Source organism: Vigna unguiculata, chromosome 3 (genome assembly GCF_037176805.1).
Source record: "Vigna unguiculata cultivar grain cowpea cultivar isolate G323 ecotype 2 chromosome 3, ASM3717680v1, whole genome shotgun sequence".
NCBI lineage: Eukaryota > Viridiplantae > Streptophyta > Magnoliopsida > Fabales > Fabaceae > Vigna > Vigna unguiculata.
The window spans coordinates 13,884,681-13,908,862 of NC_140794.1; the positions used below are offsets into that span (position 1 = coordinate 13,884,681).

The 24,182-nt window shown below is 33.0% G+C and overlaps 1 pseudogene; it reads left to right on the top strand.

Moving 5' to 3' along the window:
* The first annotated feature begins 21,062 nt into the window (after positions 1–21,062).
* Positions 21,063–22,631, top strand: LOC114175061 (cannabidiolic acid synthase-like 2; annotated as a pseudogene).
* The last annotated feature ends 1,551 nt before the right edge of the window (positions 22,632–24,182 follow it).

Here is a 24,182-nt window from a genome sequence, read left to right on the forward strand (position 1 = left end):
AGGGAAATTAGGGTTTATATGTGTGCGAAAAGTTTTGGGAACTGCCCAGAAATTGAAGCACCACCCGACCACATGGTGTAAGACCTGTGAAATTTAATTAATTAATTAATAAATGCGGGTAGTAGGAGCCTTATGGCATTCAATTCTAACATGTATGATGTGAAAAAGTACTAGTTCAAGTGGTTGAAAGTACTTGGTTGTGTTGAGAGGACTTGGGTTCAAGTGGTTGTGTTTTTTATTTATATTACTTTAATAATGTGATGGATCATGATGAGTGATCACATAATCTTAGGATTATATGAATTAGTAAGAAATACGAATTGGCATAATGGTTGTGCATTGGCTTGATGAATGGATGACTATGCGTTCAAACCTTGATAGACATGAATTAAACTTTATTTTTGCTAAATTTAGCTTTGGCATGAATGTGAAAGGGCAAAGGAAAACCTAGCGTAAGGAGCAGTCAAGGGGGCTGGAAAACTATTATAAACCACAAATTCAATGACCATTAAGTAGGTATAAAAGTAATTTTCGTTTTAGCCCTTAAACCTATTAAAAGTGGAATTAAAATTAAGGATTAAATGCAAAAACAAGGGAGAGAGTCTCTGAGGTAGAACAACAAAGTGGGCTGAAATTGGTGTGTGAGAAGGAGATTGAAGGCTTATTGAAGTGGATTAAAGCTGACCAAAAAAAGTGGAGTCAAGTGCCACCATCATAAGTGAATTCTAGCATTGCCTACTTTTGCAAGAAATCCATGTTAGGGGGGCTGTCCTTATGTGTTTAAATTAAATGAGATGTGTTATGATTCTGAGTCTTGCTCTTATCATTTGATTCCTGTGTGCTATGAATTTTCGTGCTATATGTGATGTGATTGAGAAGTTGGTTTATTTGATGTTGTTGCAAAGTCTTTTATGCATTTGTATGAATAAGATGAGGGTTTTTGGTACTGTATGGTTGTTTATGGTTAAATCTCAAGTTTTGATGGTTCAAATGGATTTAAAACATGTTCATGTGATTTGCTTGTTGATATAGATTGCTTGGTACCGAGTAAATCGTAGTTTGGCATGGTTTTCTAGTTTTCGCGTGCATGAACAGGGAAGGCATATGCTAATTTAGCTCAAGCGAGCAAGCCTCGCCTAGACGAAAGTAGCAAAGACTTGGCCCTGATTCTGCTCGAGCATCTCGCTCAAACGAAGAGCCCACATTTTGGGCGACTGATTATCTTGCTCAGGCGAGCGTGTTTTGCCTAAGCGAGAAATTGTGGAAAATAGATGTGTTTCTGCTTGAATCGTAGCCCTGGCAAGAGACCGTTGTTTTGGGCGAAAGATTATCTCGCTCAAGCGAGAAGGTCTCGCCTAAGCAAGAGCTCGTGGAGAGCCACTGTAACTCACTCGCTCAGGCGAGGGAGTCTAGCTTGAGCGAGACAGATATACTCGCTTGAGCGAAAGCTCCTAGCCTAAGCGAGAACAGTGAAGATTTGTGCTTTCGATTCCCGATTAAGCTGGCTTGCTATTTTATTTCCGAAATTACGGGAATTATGGGAATGTGTTTGTGATGTTGAACATGAAAGACTAAGTCCATAGGATATGGGATGTGCTGGGTTTGAGTCGTGAGCGAGGAATTCGTGATGGGTGGACCGCATGCGGAACGTGAATGGTTTAGTTCACTGGAGGTACTCTTGTTTGGGATGAATGAGCGAGGGAGTTCAGTTCATGCTCAAACTTGAGAATGCAATTAGCGAGGGAGTTCATAGTAGGAAAGGCGGGTATGCGTGTCCAGGTCCGAGCGAGGAGTTTGGATGACAAGCGAGGGAGTCCGTGAAGTAGGACTACGAGCGAGATAGACTTCTAGGTTTGACCACGAGCGAGGAGGTTCGTGGAAGCACGGGAAAGTCCCACGATCAAGAATACATGCATAAACTCATAATAGTTATGAGTGTGGGAAAGTGAGTTTTTATTTTAAAAGATAAATATTTATGAGATTTTTGGGTGGGTTTATTTCATATTTATTTTATTTATGTGCATAGCTCACCCTATTTTTTTGTGTGTGGCGATGATCGGGTAACTTGTTATCCTGGAGTAAATGATATTACAGGTGAGCAAGAAGATGCTTAGTGGCGAAGAGCGGGAGCAGATTACATGGGGATTTATAAAGATTTATTTTATAAAATTTTCATGTAATTTATGTATTAGTTTTTACTGCTTTTGACTTTTGAATTGTAAAGACTGATTATGAATGGTTGACTTTATATCGCGTTTTTTTTGCTTTAAAGTTTTACATTTCCCATGTTTTGGGAAATGATTTGATAATAAATGAGTAATTTATTTGTTGATAAATTATTTGTTTTATTTAATTAAGTAATATCCTACTAGGACGTTACACATGGAAGTTGTCGCCAGGTGACAAGTGTTGACCAGCAGATTTGGGGTTGACTTGGTAGGGGCAGTTTAGGGGTTTTGTTAGAAAGTTGTACTTTAGCATGAACTTGGTAATAATGGGAAAAATGGTCAATTGTGGTATTGTGAGAGTATTATATGGCTTATAGAGGTGAGACTGAGTAATCTTTGGAGAGGGCAAACTATTGATATAAATGGAAAACGAGGTAGTGCTTAATAGGCGTCAGTTGTGGTTTTATTTGATTTGTAGGCAGTGTCCATATCAAGTATAGGAAGCCTATTATGAACTTAAGGATAAATGTTGTCAAAGGTTACTTCTAGCATGGTATGAATGGTGATTACTCTGTTGATAATTATGTTAGAGGTGAGGTGCTAGAAAATGGGTATAGAAAATGGTAATTAAACTGGGTGAGTTTTAATGCTTTGTGTTCATTATAAGCGGGTCACATAGTGGAAGTTGAATGAGAGTATGACTTTAAGTTGGGAATTATAGTTGAATATATAGAGGAATGGATGGGTGATTGTGTAAGTTGTGACATGTTAAAGGATATTGATGGACAAATTGGTGTTGATGGGTTCCTTGATGATAGGAAGGGTGTTAGAATTGTCCTTGGATGCATAAAAACCACAAAGTCAGGTTACTGGTAGAGTGCCTAGCGGTGAGGTTTGAACCGCCAGGTGATAGCTACAAAAACATAGAGGTTCTAGAGCGCGTAGCGCATGGTAGTGAGGATGATCCCGTCAGGCGACAGCTGTATGGGTAATGGCCACTGGAACGCGTGACACTTGGCGATGAGGGTGGTCTCGCCAGGCGATACCTGCAAAACCAGAAACCTCTAGGGCGCATGGCACTTGGTAACATGTGGTTTCTGCTAAGCGATCTGCAACGTAATTTCGCCTAGCAGTGCTTAGGCAATGCCAGACAATAGTGCAAGGGACATGGGTTGTTCCATTTGAATTGAGCGTGGTCTACATTGCTTGGGATGATACCTTGAGTAGGGAACTTGCTGAGGCATTCCTTGAGTTGTGGCTCGAAATGTAGGGTAAACACGTGGCGATCTTGGGTATTGGCTTGGTGATACTGGAAAATCGGTGAGAGTATGCGAGTTGTGGCTCGTATGGGTTGGCTCTACTTGATAGGAAATCATGGGAAATGGCCAGTGATGTATGAATCTTGTGTTGATAATACAAATTGTGATTCGTATTGGAGAACTCCACCTAGTGTTACGGATGGTGGTTCGTAACATAATAGTTCTGCACGTGTATCTACATTGAGAAAAATTCCAGTTTCTCGCTACATTGCACAACTACATTGAAAGAAAAATTCCACTTTGCACAACTACATTGAGAAAAATTCGAGTTTCTAATATCCGGCCACATAGATAAAAATTAAGGATAGAAATTTCAAGCGTTGGAAATTACTTTGAAAAAAAACTCATTAAGGTCTAACTAGTTTTTATCATTCATGTCCTAGATGTTGGGTATCAGAGTACTAGCACAAGTACTCACAACTAAAATAAAATATGAAAATAAAGGAACAAAAATAGATAATAGGAAAGGAAAAATTACATATCATTCTCTCTAATCCCAAGGAGAAAACAATGACAACCCCTCTCTTGGAAATAGGAAAAACTAAGACAAGGAGAACCTTAAAGGAGAAACTAACCTTCTCTCTTAGAGGAGAAATTAATATTCTCTCTTAATTCTTCTCTCAAGCAAATAAAGCAAAAAGGAATAGAAAGGGAGAGACTTTGGGATGATTTCCTAAGGAAACACTGGGCTCCTTTTATAACATTAAAAGTAAGCTCCAAAGTAAGTTCCCATCGATGTGGGACTTCTTTTCTCACAATCTCCCACTTGAAGATTTTGATGAAATTAATCAAATCTTCACACCATGCTTTATTCTCTGCCTTCATGCTACTTGTTCTTCTGATAAACTTCAGTAGGATCGAATCCACGTAGACTTCATTGACACATAATTCTGATCCTCCGAAACACAATGCAACACCTGAGGTTCCTCTTAAGGACCTCTTGTTAATATTTCACTGCTCTCCACCAAACCCGCCATGAACCTATTAACCATCCCACTACTTGTGCAATGTCTGGTCTTATACACATCATAGCATTCATAAGTTTGTCCACCATCGATGCACTCGGTACTCGAGACTTCTCCATCCTCTTCGCTTCATTGCTAGGATTCATAGTGAGGAACAATTGATAGAAAATGGGGTAGAAATTGGCTTGCAATCTTGCATGTTGAAGCGCCGCAAGATTATCAGTAAGTATTTCTTCTGAGAAAGCCAAACCTTCCTATCTTTTTTGTCTCGGTGAATTTGCATCCCTGAAATCGTTGTTTGCTGGTTCTAAGTCCTTCTTCTCATACTCCTTAGCCAATTTTGCCTTCAATTCCTGGATTTGAACTTTCTTGGGGTCTACCTCCAACATGTCATCCACATACAACATCAATGGTCTAAACACTCATTCTGTTGTAACCGAGGCTTATGAAGGAATCAAATCTCTAGTACGAACACCTGAGCGCTCTCTTTAAACCGTACTGAGATTTGTTCAACCATGCAAACCAAGTTTTCTTGTTCTTTTAACGCCTTCTGGTTGGAGCATCATTTCATTTCTGCTTAACAATAACCTTGTGGGTAGTGGGACCCACAAGTGGTACCTCTTCACATTGTTAGCATAGCCTAAGCACTTAATTTTCCCCAGTTTCAAGCTCTACTCGTGCTTTGGATTCCTTGAACTGGTAACAACACATATGACTTTCTCTTGATGTAGTACACCCACAATCTCCTGGAATAAACTTTGATTCTCCTAGTGATAACCCTGGTGATTCCCTTACATCAGAATAAATCAAGTCTTCTTATGTTTTCTTTTTTCCTGGTAGTCAAACTAGCAATCTGCGATCTATGACTATGTTTGTTGGCTTACCACACAGTGCTCGTGTAGAGATAAAACAACCTTCTTGAGCCCGAGTAAGAGATTACGTTCTGCATGGATTTGCAAACTTCGCTCTGACTTATACCCAAGTTTACGATGTTACGTCAACATCGCTTCTTCTTGACTTGTCGATGCAACCATTGCATTAGCTTCCTGCAACATATCTCCCAAAAGCACATACACATTTGCCATGATCTTTTGCGTTTTCATGACTTACAATTTCTCTCCTCTTCTTCATAGAATATCTTCGTCCTCCGAGGTATTTGCCATACAACCTTGTGAGGTTGATGCCTCAGAGTTCTTTCCTCCACTATTCAAATGCTAACAATCTTTCTTCACATGCCCTCTTTTGCCACAATGGTAGCATTTGAGATGCTTCTTACTTTGACATCTATCATGAGACTGACTCCCACTAGATCCATGTTCTGTTGATCTACCTCTTGTCATCACCAAAGCTTCTATTTGCCTTGCACTTTCCACCATATCCTCTTTGTTCTTTTGCCTGGATTCTTCTTCAAGAACAGCTTCGACAACATCCTCAAAGTGTAGGAGGTCAACAACGTTGTAATTTGTAATGTTGATAACAAGTTGATCATACGAATCAGGTAAACTCTGTAGTAGAAGCTCCGCACGTTCATTTTCAATTATGTTGAAATCTGCCACTGAAAGTTGGGCAAACAATGTATTTAGATTGTTGATGTGGTCTGTCACCGATGTGGACTCACTCATTCGAAGAGTATAGAGTTTTCTCTTCAAGAATATTCTTGTGTGAAGTGACTTAACCTCGTACAAGCTTGTGAGAGTATCCCAAATCTCCTTCGTTGTAGTCTTCTCTGCAATGTTGGATAAGACCACATCTGCCAATGCTAAGTGCAAATTTGATATAGCATTGTTATCTATTTCCTTCCACTTTTTATCTGTAATGCCCTCAGGTTTTTCTTTAATTGCTTCTAGACAATTGTCGTTTCTCAAAATTGCCTTCATCTTCAGTTTCCACAATGAGAAATTTTTCCCATTGAACCTCTCTATCTCGTATCTTGTTGCCATGGCTTTAAAACCGACTTATGCACTTCTCACTATGAATAGTACTGTCTACTGGAACAATTGAGGCAGACCGTGAACCAGTGCACCAGGTAATTCTCAGGAAAGAGAGGTGGGTCACTAATGGACACACTTAAGTACCAAGTCTTTCCTAGCCAGAATTTTCCTAGACAAGCACTTTCACACTACCACGCTTTATCCACTATCACAACTAAAATAAAAGATGAAAATAAAAGTACTAGCACATAGAACCAATAGCTCTGATAATAGCAGCGAAATATAATCATAAGCTCTGATACCACTGTTAGGTATCAGAGTACTAGCACAAGTACTCACAACTAAAATAAATGATGAAAATAAAGGAACAAAAATAGATAATAGGCAATGAATATAATTTATTCAAGGAAAGGAAAAATTACATATCATTCTCTCTAATCCCAAGGAGAAAACAATGACAACCCCTCTCTTGGAAATAGGAAAAACTAATAAAAGGAGAACCTTAAAGGAGAAACTAACTTTCTCTCTTAAAGGAGAAACTAATATTCTCTCTTAATTCTTCTCTCAAGCAAAAGTAAAAAGAAATAGAAAGGGAGAGACTTTGGGATGATTTCCTAAGGAAACACTGGGCTCCTTTTATAACATTAAAAGTAAGCTCCAAAGTAAGTTCCCATCGATGTGGAACTTCTTTTCTCACACTAGATAGTATAATTAACCTACTTTAGCATAGGAATTGGAGATAGATCGAGATATAGTGAGTATATTAGACGGTAGTAGTACCAAGCACCCTAAGAACAATGCAATGTCATTCCAAATGTAAATTTTGGAACTCTAAAGGCCAACAATATCCAAGTACCTAGATATAAAACTAATCTTATAAGTAATGTTGATAAAAAGTACATAAAGGCAAATGAAATTTTGAACAAGAGATTTACCATCTATGATTTACAAAAGGAGTAGTGCTCTCAAAGAAAAGATTAGTATGCAGATATGAACTTGACCACTTAACAGGGATATGTAATGGAACCTATGGATAGCCCGTGGTGTAGAACCTAAATTTGTCAAGTGGTATAATTGAAAAACTAGTACATAAAAGTATACTTAATAATTTACTAAATATAAAGGTTAACAAAATTGTCACACTGCCTATACAACACATTAATAAAGTCATTGATATAAGAAAATTCAAAAGTCATGGAACCTCTTTTTAGTGCAGCTACTACATAGGCAAACTAAAAGATTGGCAGATAAGTTCGCTACCAATACTTATATACCCCACTATCAAGATCAATGACGCAAAGCAAAATCAACTAAAAGCAAATTGAAACTATAACAAATTTTTATCACACCACATTGATTTTATCCTAGCCTTGCTATTTGTTAAAATCATTGATTCCTTACCACACTACTAAAAATTCTCATATTACATGAGATTTTTCTTGCAAAATTATTAAAAAAGTTTGCAAGAAAAGACTTTTTTCTGTCATTTTTTCTGAGAATTTTAATTGGCAGGTAATTCCTTCGTGGGTAATCATTTCTTACAAAATTATTAAATTTGAAAGTATTTCCTACAAAATTTGTTGCGAAAAGTGTTTTATACAAAATATTTTGCAAGAAAATTGGTAGCAATTTCTTGCAATTTTTTTTCACAAGTTTTTCCTACGAAACAAATTTCAAAACAAAATTGACAAAAAAAATATGAGTTTTTTTAGTAGTGTCAAAAGTGCTCCAACAACAAATTTGCTAATTTGTGAGAAAAATTGAGGAAAAATATTTTTCATAAATTTGTTGCTAAATTGTCAGATATAATTAAATTGTAACCAATTAATGAGGGATTAGTGAAAAATAATATCGTAAATAAGTTGTAGCTAATTAGCTATGATTTAAGAAAAAAATATACTATTAGGTTGTTATTCCCTCTCAAAATTAAACATTTAGTTACGAAATAATTTTGTCGCTAATCCGTAACTAACAAAGAAAATACTAATTAAAAATAAACAATATCCTAACTATTTAAAAAAAATAAAAAACTATCAACATATTAACAAATTTATGCTTTATTATTATTATTATTATATAAATTAATATTTTATTTATAAATTATATTTATTATATATGCTTTTTTAAATGATAACAACCATTTAACTATTACAATATTTTTTTTATTTTCCATTTAAGTGTTATTAAAAAAGTATTAAAACAATTCTTATTAATTATATTTTGACTATTTATTATCTTTTACGATGTTTTTATTTCATATTTCATATGTTAATTTATTTGAATTAAAAAGATTATTAATTAATTTATATTCTTATATATTTATTATATTTATGGTACAATTTATTTTATATGTTTATTTATTTTAAATTTTTTAAATATTAAATAAATTATCAATGATACATTTTAAATAAAAATAAATTATATGTATTATGTTATTTATAAAATGAATATTTAACTTAATTTAATTTATAATAATGTAATATTTAATTATTTATTAAAAGAACTAATTTTTTTATAAATAATTATTGATATTAGTATGGAATCTATGCCTTAAAAGAAAAATTGAAAAGGCTTAAATGGCATCTAAAAGTATGAGATAAAAAAGTATTTGGACATCTAAATTTAAAGAGGTAGAAAATAATAAAGAATATAAGTGATTTGGATAGGATGGGTGATGAAAGTAATCTGAATGATGAGAAGAAAAAGGAGAGAAAGAACTTGTTCAGTGAGTTACAAGTAGTGAGCCATAGACAAGAAGCACTCTGGAGACAAAAGTCAAGAGCTTAGGGAATGGACAAAGGGTATTCTAACTATAAATATTTCCACTCAGTGGTTAATTGCAGAAGGAACAAAAATAGGATCAAAGGAGTTCAAACCTTAGGGAAATGGTGTGAGAAACTAGACATTGTAAAAGAGGTTCTGAAGGATTATTTCAAAGAGAGATTAACGGACTCAACTACTACTGAAATTAGACTAGGGAAAGTAGAATTCCAAACCATATCATGAATAGATAATGAGATGTTAACCCAAACCATTACAAAGGCAAAAGTTAGAGATGCGGTATGGATGTGTGAGGACACTAAGAGCCATGAACCAGATGGTTTTAATTTTGGGTTCATCAAGAAACATTGGGATGGTTTTAAAACAAGATGTGCTACAAGTAGTAAATGATTTTCAATCAAATAGCTCAATCCCAAAGGGATGTAATTCTTCCTTCATATCTCTCATACCAAAGAAGGATAATCGCATTGGCTTGAATTAATACATACCTATATCCTTGGTAGGCTGCATGTATAAGATACTGGCTCAAATATTGGCTAATAGACTTAAGCTTGTGTTGCCAAAAATAATAGATTGTACTCAATTAGCTTTCAATGATAAAGGTCTACTTGATGGTGTCTTAGTGGATAATGAAGTGATTGAGGAGGTAAGACGAGAAAGAAAGCAATGTGTAATAGTAAAATTGGATTTTGAAAAGGCTTATGAATCTATCAAGTGGGAATTCCCATTTTATATAATGGGTAAATTGGGCTTTTGTTCTAAGTGGATAAATTGGATTAAGGTCTATCTTGAATCATCTACAATTTCAATCCTTGTTAATGGTTGCCTAACTCAAGAATTTACACCATCAAGAGGACTTAGACAAGGTGACCCTTTAACACCTTTACTGTTTTAATAGTGACAAAAGGACTGACATGTATTGTTAGACAGGCTAATAAGAAGCAAGTGCTGGAAGGAATATCGATAAGGACAAAAGAGGTAAAAGTGAATATGCTGCAATTCGTAGATGACACATTATTCCTTTGTAAAATAGGTGTCAAGAACATTGTGGCCATTAAGAGTATTTTAAGGTGCTTTGGACTTGGATAAGGTCTAAAGGTAAATTTCTATAAGAGTATGGTAGGTGAAGTAGAGATAGCAAAAGATGAGTTAAAAAGAAGCTCCATTGGAAAGGTATATGGATCCAGTGAAGAGAAAACTTGGTTTGAGGAGAGTGTGACTCAGAGGGTGATAAGGTATACACAATCACATTGGCATATGCAAAGATGCAAGTAGTCCAATATTGGAGAACAATCAGTAGTCTTTAATAGTCTATGACGGGTTAAAGGTATTCCATTTGCACTTCATTTAGCATGGCATGTCATGTCAAATGGTGTACATACAAAGGTCAATCTCAGGCTTAGAGGAGTTTTACTGAACAATTATGATTGTGCCCTGTGTGGGGATCAAGAAGAAAGCATAAGTCATTTGTTCTTTAGTTGTAAAGTTGCCAACAAAGTGTGGAACTTGTGCAATAGATGGGTAGGGGTTTTGAGTGTACAACACAACCAGGCTCAAGAAAACTTTCAACAATTTCACTTATTGAGCTTAACTGCAAAGGGAATATAATATGGAAAAAGGGGTGTAAATGGCTATCATGTCAAGTATATGGAAACACATGAACAATTTAGTGTTTAGGAATGCCAAACCCGATGAAGAAGAAATATTTAGCATAGTTCAATTAAGAGCGTGGGCATTGTTGAAGCATAAAAGTACAAAAGTAAGCTTTTCCTTTTCGGATTGGTGTTTATGCCACTACAAAAAAAAAACTGATATTAAAGACGGTCAAAATTCATCGGTAATGTTTAAAACCTGTTGGGAAATCAAAATTATCAATGGATTACCAATGGTAAAACATTTATCGATAAAACTCTTGTCGGTAAATTTTTACCGATAGAAATCCTATTTCGTCGATAATTATCGACGGAAAAGGCTATGATAAAACAACAGAAAAATCTATTTATAATATCGACGAAAAAATCCGTTGGTATAAAATCCATTAGTAAATAGTGTGAACATGTTCATCTTCTTCCTTCTCCTTCCTCTTCCTTCTTCTCTTTAGGGTTTATGTTTCCATTTTTTTTTTGCTTCCAAAACCTCCTCCACTCCATCTCGTTAAATTTGTCATTGTCACCACCGTCGTTGTCAGTTCCTCCTCTTTCTTCTCCTTCCCCACTTTTTTCTCTCACTCTTTCTTCTTTCTCCCACCTTTTCTTTTTCTCCTTAATCGATCTCGTCGTGCCACTACTGTGTCTCCATTGCTCCACTACCGCACAACCATTATGCTACCGCCGTGCCATCGTTTGGTCACCGTTGTCGTCGTGCCACCATCGCACGTCCTCCTTATTTTCCTTTTCATCTCCTCTCTTTGTCTTCTTTTTCTTCTTCTTCTTCTCTTCTTATTTTACTATTCTCTACCAATATTCTGACATGCACCCTCTTAAGGTAAGTATTAGGCGGGAAATTTCTCGCCCTTTTTTTATCGGCAGATCAATTCGTTGGTAAATGTGTTGGTAAAAAAAATTAAATTACCAGCGAATTTTAAGTTTTATAATTATCAACGAATTTTATCGATGGATATTTTCGCCAGGAATTGAAATTTGCATTATTGAAAGATTTACTTGACGAATTTTCTATCGATAACTAAAATATGGATTACCAGCGAATTTTTCGTTGGTAATTAAAATATTAAAATTCATCGATAATTTGTATTTACTGACGAAAATATATTTCCGCATAATTTCAAAATTTTTTTGTAGTGCGCCCTTTACATTGTATCAAATTTATATCATAGTCATGCACAACTATACATGATTACATAGACTAGAAAGTACTTGTCTACCTTGAAGCATGTAAGGAATGTGTGCAGGAGAGACTGATTTTAATATCTATAGTCCAGGTTTCTGTACTGTTTGCAAGTGTGGTTACATATGAAGGATGAATTGGAAGATAGAGGAAAAAAGGTTGTTCACTATTACAATAAAACCATGGAGACACCATGTACAGACTGATGTAAATACAAAAGGCAAAAGTAGTCATATAAGTTAAAAAAATAAACTAAAGATAATATCTGAAAGATAATGTTTACTATCCTCTGTTGAATGAGTATTTGAATGTATAAAACCTAGATTTGATGATTTTAGATAAGGATATTTGAATCTTTTATGTAAAGGTACAATCAATAAATTATATGAAGAGCCTATAACATAAAACTTTGTACTTCAAAAAAAAAAGAATATATATATATATAATAAAAACAAATGTTAAATTATAATTACTTTTTCGTATGATGGGTCAGCTGCATACCCAGCGGCGGATTATCATGGGTGCAGGGAGGGGCCTTGGCTCCCCCCAAAAATTTTTTGAAATTTTTTATACAGTAGATATTTTTATTTTTTTTATTATAGATATTAAGTATTTTGATTTTATTTTGTTATAAATATTAAATTAAATATTTTATTTTTTTTATAAATATAATAATTAATACTAATAAATAATAAAATATAAAATCAAATATAATAAAGAATAATGATTAAAAAGATTTATCAAGATACTTTTTATTATTTGTTTTCATTATAAATTGTGTTTTTCATAAATTGTTCTCATATTTCATTCTTATTTGTTTTCTTTTGTTTCTGAACAAAAAAAGATCTATTATTTTTTCTCTTACTTCTCCTTTATTCTCTTCCATCCTCCAAGAAGAAAAGAAGAAGGTCTCACTTGATAGTAAAATATTAATTCAATAATTTATTTAATGAGCCTCTTTTATATGTCTATGTCTTGAATTTCTTACAGATTGTTCTCATCTTCCATTCTTACCTATTTTCTTTTCTTTCGGAAGAGAAAAAGATCAATTATTTTTGCTTTCATCTCCTAATTGTTCTCTTCCATTCGAAGAAATAAAAAAGAAGGTAATTCTCATTTGTCTCACTTGATAGTGAAATATTAGTTTAATAATTTATTTAATGAGTTTCTTTTATATTAATTTTTTATTTTATCAACATAGAAGAAAAAATGATTGTACTGTGTGTTTTTTATAATTGAGTTTTAACTGTGGTTTGATTATCATCGAATTTTCTTTTGGTATTTATGTCTCTCAATTTTTTATTAGATTATGATAAATCATTTTTTAGTATTATTTTTTTTTAAATAGGTATATTGATGAAGAATAAAAGAATAGATTATTTAAATAGGTATATTGATAAATATTTTTGGTATTTATGTCTCTCAATTTTCTTCGTATACTTCATTTTTTATTATGTTAGTGACAATAATGAAATGTATAAATTTTGGATGTATTATTTGAGCACCCCCAATAATATTGGTCAAGATCCGCCACTGTGCATACCTACTTTTCGTATGGTTGATGAGTTCGTATCACATTATAACTAACAGCATGCATACCAACTTTTCGTGTTTTTTTTACCATTCTAGTGTAATTTTGTATAAAAGTTTCAGAATGGACATATTTAATAAATGTTATCAATATAGAAGTCATTAATCACGGTTAATCAAACGAAAAAGGAGAAAAAAACGACTATCACTCTCTTTATTTTAAAAGAAATCTCCTCTAACAGACTTTCGAAAAGAGTTTTTCATTTCCTATAAAAGTTCAAATTATAGCCCTTTACATTTCTGATTTTCACTTGATGTTAATCCTTACACGTACGCAAAAACAAAAGTTGCACATGTAACCTTATAAGTTTAATCAAAACCTGATTGCATGTGATGTGATACTACCTTTTCTGATTTTCACGAAATTTAACAAACATACGATACAAACCAATGCAGGTTAATCATAAATCAATTGGATAAGAATTGATTTTGAGGTAATAATAATAGCACAACACTTTAATGAATATAAAAGAAAATCGCATACTTTTTAAATAAAAAAATAAGAAGTTATTACTAAAAAATAAACATTTTCTGACAATTTTTTTTGAAAATATTGTAAATTTTGTTATGAATAAAAATTGTAAAAATTTGTTATTAATTTTTTTTTGTAAATTATGTTGTACAAAATTATTTTACGTTGAAAATTTTGTAAAAAATATCTGTAATTTTGTAAAAAAATAATTATTAAAAAAAAGTATTATCTATCAGTTAAAACTCTTAAAAAATAATAAAAAAATTATTACAAAATTTAATAACAAGAAAAATATCATAAAATATAAAACATTCTAATAATAAGTCGTGTACAGAAGATACCATTTATTTTTTTAAAAAGAGTGCAAGTCATTTTCTCAATCACCACTACATCTAATTATCGAAATCAAAGTCGTTTTTTCAAACAAACTTCTTTATTTAACAATTTCGATCTTAAGTCGTTTTTCTATCATGACTTCTGTGTTATATGAAGTTAAAATTGAAGTTATGTTAAACGAATATAAATTTTTTCATACGAAGGCATACTAAATAAAGAAGACACTATTAACAAAATTTATATTTTTTTGTCAATTTTGTTTTAATTTTTCTTTTAAAAAATATTTATAAATTTTGTTATAAAAAGAAAATTGCAGGAAATTGTTGCAAATTTCTTTATAAAATATTTTGTATAAAACATTTTTTCAACAAATTTTTAAAAAATATTTACGAATTTTATAATTTTGTAAAAAATAATGATCCATAAAAGAATTACCTAACAATTAAGATTATTAAAAAAATAGTTAAAAAAATATTTTCTTACAAATATATTTAATAAATTTATAAGAAAAGTCTTATATAATATAAAAAATTTTAATAATGAGACTTGTCCATTTTATCTTTTTTAATCTATCCATCTTGATAATTTTTGTGCCAAATTGCGTTGAAATCCCCATAACTACGATAAGATAAAATAGTTGGATTAAATAAGAAAAAACTATAAAAATTATCATAGGTATAATAAATGTATAATTTAATATATTTTCTCTCTCTATATATTATATATATATATATATATATATATATATATTCCACATAAAAAGTTATTGAGATTAGTTTCTTCTTAGTTCATCAGGAAAAAAAGATATTTTAAACCTTGGAACACATTTCTACTATCCTTTATTATTGTTCTAGAAATGAAAAGGTGGTTCAATGGTGTGGTAATTTTTTATTCGACGTACTTGTTAAATTCTAAATCACAAAAGTATCTCACATGATTGTTTTTCCTCTATTTTGTTTATAAATTTCAAAAATACTTATGAAGTGATTCTATTATTTCGAATTTGATAGAAATTAAAAATTAACTGGTAGACTAAGAAATGATTTAATTTTACCTCATTCAATAATAATATTATTGATAAAGGTATCATAATTTTTTTTCCCATGATTATGATTCGATGATAACTCATAATTTATAAAATTTATATTACTAGAAAAGATTGCATTGATGCAACATTTGTTGTTTAAGGAATAGAAGACGGTTCTTTTACCATGGTGTAATTTAAACTTGATAATTCCTGAAATGGGTAATTTGAAAAAAAAAAGGGTTAAATATGTTTTTAGTCCCTTAACTTTTAGTAAATTTTGGAATTAGTCCATTTCGAAACTTTGGACCAATTTAGTCCTTCATCTTTCGAAATATGTAGATTTAGTCCTTTTAATCAAATTTTGTTAGATTTATTTTATGTTTCGTACGCATTTCACGATTGTATTTGAGTTGTTTATACTGTTTAACACATTTTTTCTTTAATGTAAAGTCAAATACTATTATGAAATGCGCTTGAAATGTCAAATAAATTTACCAAAATTTGATTAAAAGGACTAAATCCACGTATTTTGAAAGATGAAGGACTAAATTGGTCCAAAGTTTCGAAATGAACTAATTCCAAAATTCACTAAAAGTCAAAGGACCAAAAACATATTTAACCCGAAAAAAAATTACCAATATGGGCAAGTCGAATGAGACTTATACGATTTCAAAAGAATAAGTCATATGTCATGAGTAGGACTTTACTAAGTTGTTCACACCAAATACGACTTTAGTGAAATATTAATATTAATAGAACGGAGTATTTTATATTTTATTAAATAAACGAAGTTATATGTGAGTTGTACAACTTGGGACAAGAAGTCGTAATTCACATTGACGACTTCTTATATAAATCGTGGTTGTGGTATACGATTCTTTTGGAATGAAGTCTACTAATTCAATGTTTTCTATTTTATATTTTTTAGGGAAAATAATGAATTTAGTTTCTTTATGACTAATGTCTAATTTTTTTTATCCTAAATAAGTTGTATTAAAATAATATAAAATAAAATAATGAAAGATATATTATTAAAAAAATTAAAGAAAGAAGGACAAAATATTATTAGAGAAAAAAGAAAAGTATATTGTAACGTCTTATTTAATAAACAAACTTAATTAAACAAAACATCACACAATATAATATAAAGAGAAAAGTGGCGGAGTATCGACGTCACTCCTTGCAATTGTCCGGAATAAACAAGGGAAGAAACCAAGGCACACTATGATGCCAACAAAAATGCAAGTAAGGAGTTTAACAATAGTACAGAAAGTGCCCAAAGGGCAAAGAAATACATGGGCTACAACCCTAAAGTAAATTCAGAAAAAGGTTGGGTCCGACCCAAGATGAGCTATGTAGCGGAATCTCCATTATCCTGTTGACCACGAGGAGTTCTCCAATATATATCATCAACCATCCAACCACATTTCATACGTATATCACGCCAAACTCATATATTCTAGCTCATACCATCAGATCTTACATGTATATTCATGTACTTCATACTTTAAATAGGGTAATCCAAACCAAACTTACAATTAACAACCAAAAGCATGAAAAAGAACAGCCATGGATCAAATTCCCGCACCAGTCTTACTCAAGCCAAGGACCCTCGCTCATGCGAGAGAGATCTTTCGCTCAAGCTATAGGTCCTCGCTTAGGCGAGACTACCAACAGAGAGCCCTGCAAAACTCGTGAATTATCGCTTAGGCGAGCCCTCCTCGCTTGAGCGAGACCACCCCTCGCCCAAAGGTGAGGTTCCTCGTCTAGGCTACAACTTTAGTGATGTGCCTCAAGTTCCCACGAGTTCTCGCTTAGGCGAGTCCCTCTCGCTTGAGCAAGATAGTACCTTGCTCAAAACGAGAGCTCTTCGCTTGAGCGAGAGCTCGAGTATGAACCTGGGCCTGTTCTGCTAGTCTCGCCTAGGCGAGACAGACTCGCTTGGGCGAAAACATCAAATCTCGCCACTATTCTCCCTGCATCAGCCATACATACATACCCAAACAACATAACTAGGCATTCCATACATTCACAGTAGCACACCAGCCCAAGAATCGTGAAACAGTAGCAAGGCAAGAAAAAAATCGAATTAAATAAGTAAGCTTTAGCTTCTCTTACCTGGAAAGAGCTAGCAGAACACTTCAACACTTAAGCGAACAAACCCAACAACTCCAGGAGCATACTTGAGGGCTGAGAACAACGACACAGAAAGAATAATAGGGTTTCTACTGTGAACCCTAACAGTGACCACGAAAACTAAACCAAAGTGGAAGAGTATGGTTTGACAAACAACTTACATGAGCAGAAATGAGGTCAAGCTAACTTGAACTTGAATGAACTTCAAATCCTAGCAGAGAAACGTTGTTGTTCTAAGAGAGGGAGACTGCTTTTCTGAAAGTGGAATGAATGCGGGTGTTAGGACAGTTTAGGGTCTTTGACTCCCTATTGGTCAGTCCTAAGCCTACTGATTTAAGACAAACTCTTAAATATTGAGACAAAAATAATTGGGCCTTACATATATTATTACTCAAAGTTTTTATGTGTACTAGTTTTAAATCTAATCAATTAGGTATAACTTTAAAATTAATATGATAATTTATAATATATTTTATCATTTTCTCTAATAATATTTCTTTTCTTTTTCTTTAATAATATTTTTTCCTTTTTTCTTTAATTTTTTAATAATATGTTCCATTGTTCATTTTATATAATTTAATACAATTTATTAAATATAAAAAAATAGGCATCAGTCATAACAAAAACTAAATCTATCATTTAAAGTAAAAAGATAAAAATAGAAAACATTTAATTTGTAAACTTCATTTCAAATTAGTCATATACAATAACCACGATTTATATAATAAATGATGAATAAAAATTACAACCTCTTATCCCAAATCCAATTCACGTAGGACTTCGTTTTTATAATAAAAATTAAAATATTCCGTTCTATTAATTTTATTATCAGGCTGAAGTCGTACGACTGACTTAATAAAGTCCTAAAGTCGTAGTCATAACATACTACTTGTTCTTATGATATCCTACAAATCTAATACGTCTGGTTCATATTGATAATGTTTCTAAATATGTTTAATTACTCGGATTATACTTATTTTGGTTTGAAAATTTTAAAATGGTATCCACTTTGAACTTTGTCTCAATTTAATATCCAATTTTGATTATTGCATCAATGTAGTACCCTCCGTTAAGTTTTCACAAACGGAGTTAACTACCTTGCCACGTGTTAGCCTCTGGATTTTTTAATTTTTTTTAATTTTTTTTTTTCGAATTTAAAAAAAAAAGTTGCCACGTGTCAAATCTTTGATGTGACACGTGGCATTGTTAGTGACACGTGGCAAGGTATCGCCACGTGTCAAGGTACTTGGCAAGTGTCATTGTCTTCATCTCAACTTAGTCCCCACATGTGTCTATTTGTTACAATTTAGTACCCATATATGTTTATTTGTTTCAATTTAGTATCCAATTTATTTGTTTGAATTTTATTCAAATATTTTTTTTTAAATGGAGAAATATTATATCTCTTTTAAAACAAAATTTATTATTTATATAAATGTTATATTGATATTTGTTACTAAAAATGAGTTATAAAATTAAGGGATTATTGAAATTTATATTAAAGTTAATGGTAAAAGTCATGAATAACATATTTGTAAGTCATTTTTAATAACAAATATAAATATAACATTTATATAAATAATAAATTTGGTCTTAAGGAAGGCATAATATTTCTCTATTTTGTAAAAACATATTCAGACAAAATTAAAATAAATAAATTGGGTACTAAATTGAAACCAATAAATATATATAGGTACTAAATTGAAACAAATAGACACATGTGGGACTAAGTTAAAAGGAAGATAAGGACACTTGTCAGGTACCTTGACACGTGGCGATACCTTGACACGTGGCGATACCTTGCCACATGTCACATCAAGGATTTGACACGTGGCAAATTTTATTTTTTTTTTAAATTAAAAAAATTTAAAAAAATTTAAAAAAATTTTAAAAAAAATTTTAAAAAATTAAAAAAATTTAAAAATCCAGAAGCTGACACGTGGCAAGGTAGTTAACATCGTTTGTGAAGACTTAACGGAGGGTACTACATTGATGCAATAATCAAAATTGGGTACTAAATTGAGACAAAGTTCAAAGTAGGTACCATTTTGAAATTTTCGAATTAAAATGGGTATGATTCGAGTAATTAAGCCTAAAAATTAATATCAATTATATTTATACCATAATGGTCAAATGACCATAGAAGACTAGTATCTTATCAGAAAAATACTACTGTTCCTACAGTGAACAAATAAGACGAGTTAGGTACAAACGTCACCTTACCATGTAGTCCGCTGTCTCCTCAGTTGGCCTATTCCTTGTTGGTATATGTCGGTTTGGACCCAGAAGGGGTTACCTGCAAAAGGGACTCCGAAGCTCAAGTGAGTCAAAACTCTCAAAAAGGTCAAATCTGTGATTAATGAATACGTACCTTTAATTACTGGGGTCCACACGTATTTATAGAGCATTAATAATGTTTGATTATCCCATGGGCCGGGCCTTGACTTGGGCTCTAGCTTGGGCTGTGAGTGGGCCTGGGTCCTAACCCAGGCCCTTAAGACCTATTGAACGCGGGAGCTTCCATTTTTACTAAGTCTTTAAGAGCGATCTAATCCGTTTACTTCTCAACTTGTCGGATGTCGTTCTTGGCCGTACACTGTCCTAGGTTGGCCGTTTTGTTGTTACTTTTGCTTTCGTTCAATTATGAGTTTGAGTCCATACCGACCCAAGTCGTGTACTTGGGTTGTAGAATAAAGAAAACTAAGCTTTGAACACCTCTTAATTTGATTCCTTCTACCTGCAATCAACTTTATCTTGTATAAAAAGCTCGATCCTACATATCAACAGCTATTAAAAAATATTTCTTTAGCCGAGTTTTTCTTCGTAATATGAAATAATAAAATAATATATAATAAATTTTCATTATTTTTCTATTCCTATATATATTATTCTTAAAACAGAAAAAAGGCCACAAAAAAAAAATCAACAATTTCAGTACCAGTCCAGCAAATGATCTCTAAATTTAATAATGGATTATTTGAAAGTAATAAAATTTTAATCATTTCCATTTTTTATATAATTCTTTCACACTCTTAAGGCAATGATGGAGTATTAGAAAAGTAATGATATTTTAATCATTTCCATTTTTATATAATTATTTCGCAATCTTTTAACATAATAAAACATGGAAAATTATTCCTTAACGATTGTTGACAAATGACAATACACCTCAATGTAAAACAAAAATTTGATGTGATTTAAAGAAAGAAAAAAAAAATGGTATATGTTAAAAAGGTGAAACTTTTTTAAAAAAGATGTTAAAAGATCATAAAATTTGACGCGATTTAAAGAAAGAAGAAAAAAAAATCGATATATGTTAAAAAGGTAAAACTTTTTTTTTAAAAATTGTTAAAATATCATAGTCCTAATAAAATATAAGAAAAGAATAAAATATAAGAAAAGTATGAAAACTACATGCTGCTATAAATTAGAGACTCCGCAATCCTCTTTCTCAAATTGCATTTCTCATATCAAGAACAAACCATCCACAAAAATGAAGCATTTAAGCTCGTATTTTACTCTCGCTACTGCCATTACTCTGTTATTTTCATTTGAACCTCCTTCACTTGATACTCGTGAAAAATTTGTTCAATGTCTTTACAACTATCCCCATATCTCCGACTCAATCTCCAATGCTGTCTACACACAAACCAACTCTTCATACTCCTCTATACTAGACATGTCCATTCGAAATTCTAGGTTCTTCAACTTAAGTGAAAAACCCCAAGTCATTGTCACGCCACTCGACGTTTCCCACATTCAAGCCACCATAATGTGCTCCCAACGTCATGGCCTGCAGATTCGAACCCGAAGTGGAGGCCATGATTATGAGGGTCTCTCCTACGTTGCTGAGGTTCCATTTGTCGTCCTTGACCTCATAAACCTTCGACAAATCAAAGTTGACGTAGAAAACCGAACTGCATGGGTTCAAGCTGGAGCAACTCTTGGTGAACTTTACTACACGATTAGCCAGAAAAGCAAAACACTAGGGTTCCCAGGGTGTGTGTGCCACTGTAGGCACTGGTGGCCATTTCAGTGGAGGTGGTTATGGATTCTTGATGCGTAAGTACGGTCTTGCCGCAGATAATATCATTGATGCTCACATAATAGATGTGAATGGTAATCTTCTTGACAGAAAAGCCATGGGTGAAGATCTGTTTTGGGCCATTAGGGGAGGTGGGGGAGCAAGCTTCGGAGTCATCGTGGCTTGGAAGATAAAGCTAGTTCCAGTTCCATCAACTGTGACAGTGTTCAATGTTGCAAGGACATTGGAAGAGAATGCAACCGAGATCATTCAAAAGTGGCAGCTTGTGGCGAATAAAATGGACGAGCGCATATTCATTAGGGTGGACGTGAAAAAGGCAAATTCAAGTGAACATGGAAAGCAAACAATACAAGCGAATTTTGTGTCCATGTTTCAAGGAGGTGTAGAAGAACTTATTCCATTGATGCAAAAGAGCTTGCCGGAGTTGGGTTTGGATAGAAAAGACTGTACTGAGACTAGTTGGATCGGTTCAGTTATCTTCGCGAATGCTGTTTTAGTTGGATCTTCAGTGAATGAAGCCCCTGAAGTTTTGCTGAACAGAACTCGATTTCGTCCAGGAATAAACAAAGCAAAATCTGATTATGTGAGGAAACCCATTCCTGTTGAAGGATTACAAGGGTTATGGCGGTTGCTTTATGAGGTTCCAGATGGTGAGCTTCAATTCGCGCCTTATGGAGGCAGAATGGATGAGATTTCCGAATCTGAACTTCCATTTCCACACAGATTTCGATACATATTTCATATTCACTATGTGGTCGTTTGGGAAGAGGAAGGGGAAGAGGCTGCACAAAAGTACATGAATTGGATAAGAAGATTGTATAAATATATGGAACCTTATGTTTCAAACTCTCCCAGAGCTACACCAGCTACGACCAAGCCAGTATTTGGGGTGTCAAGTATTTTGGTAACAATTTCAGGAGATTGGCTATAGTGAAGACCAGGATTGATCCTGAAAACTTTTTCAGAAACGAACAAAGCATTCCTACGCTTTCGGCGGACGAAGAAAATTAAATTAAATCGAAACCATCTAGTATCTACAAGTGAAATAAAATAGATGTCCTATATTTATGTTTTCGGAGTAATCGAAATACTCAAGATGTCCTATATATTCATCAAGTGTACTGTTTCGTTGTTGTATAAAGTCCTCTCCAGAAGGACTTGCAAAGGTTTAGCAATAATTTTATCACAATTGGTTTACTTTTGCGATTTCACATTTTTAACAAGAATCAAAGTTTAGTTCATAGGACAAGGTTAATTGTTCTTGCCTTCCCCTTTTTGTCAAATTACAATTACCTCTTTTTATCTCAAACTGTGCAGAATATTTACTCTCGAAGCACTCTCTTTGGTAAATCTAGAAGCATCTTTGTTGTCTAGAACTTAGGAAGATTAAGTCCAAGGTGATCTCTCACTCTTAGCTACCTAAATCCTTGCATTACAGCTTGAGCCTTTGCCCCAAGCCCAACATCCCTTCTGGATACTTAGTTTAGCACCAGTACAGGTCTGGCAAGATTGTTGGACCTCAATTCAAATTAGTTTCTCAATTCAATTTAAACCAGTGAAATAATCACAATTTAATCAAAAAATTTGCAGCTATATGATTGCAATAGTAAGAAATGATAAAGCAGATAAGCGTATCGTAAAAGAAGGGCGAAACAATTACAATAACCTTGCCTCTTTGAGTTTTTAGTTACTCATGATGATTGTAGATCTCCTCCCATTACAACTTCCCATCTCTTTCCCTCTACCCTAATTGATCTATTGAATTTAGAGAGAAAAGGGTATACAACAAATTTATTCTCTACTAGCTTGCCCCTGTAGATCAAGGAGGGGTCACTATTTTATAGACTGGTATGGGCGGTGCTCAGCTAACTTTTCCCAGCTTAGCCATACGAGCTTTATGTTTTGGATTCCCTTTTGTTTTGAATTAAGCCCATGTTCAATGTTGAGATTCTTCTATTACTGAGTTCATTGAGCTCTTTTTACTCCTGATCCCCTTTTTAATTTTATGGCTCAGTAGCTTTCTTTTGGCTTAGTTGCAGGACTTATGGTTGTGTTCTGTATCTTCAACTATTATGGTTGAGTTAGATTGGAATGGCTTAGCCACTCAACACCTTTCTCCCTTATTTTTCTGCAAAAGAGTGACATTTATCTTAAGATTCTCATTTTATCATCCAAAAATCATAGGAGTTGATATTTTCATTGAGAAAAGTATTTTTGTACCTTAGATAAGTGCCTAATTTGTTATGCAAAATAGATGTTATGCAGACACTTATCATTACTCGATCACCTTCTCATATTATCATTTTGAAAATTTTGGGATAGATGTGTGTTAAGAAAAAATGGAAAATTTTGATGATCATAACTTTCTCAAAAACATTTCAATTGATATTTTAATTTTTTAATAATATTATTAACTGTTGGTTAAGCTGACGCTATTTTCCCAGTATTAATAAAAGATAAATTAATTGGTGTCAATTAGGTCAACGTTTCCATTAATGTTTTTTATTTTTTAAATATATCTTACTTATCAGTTTCTGGATTGAAGCTACTATTAGTATTTTTTTTATC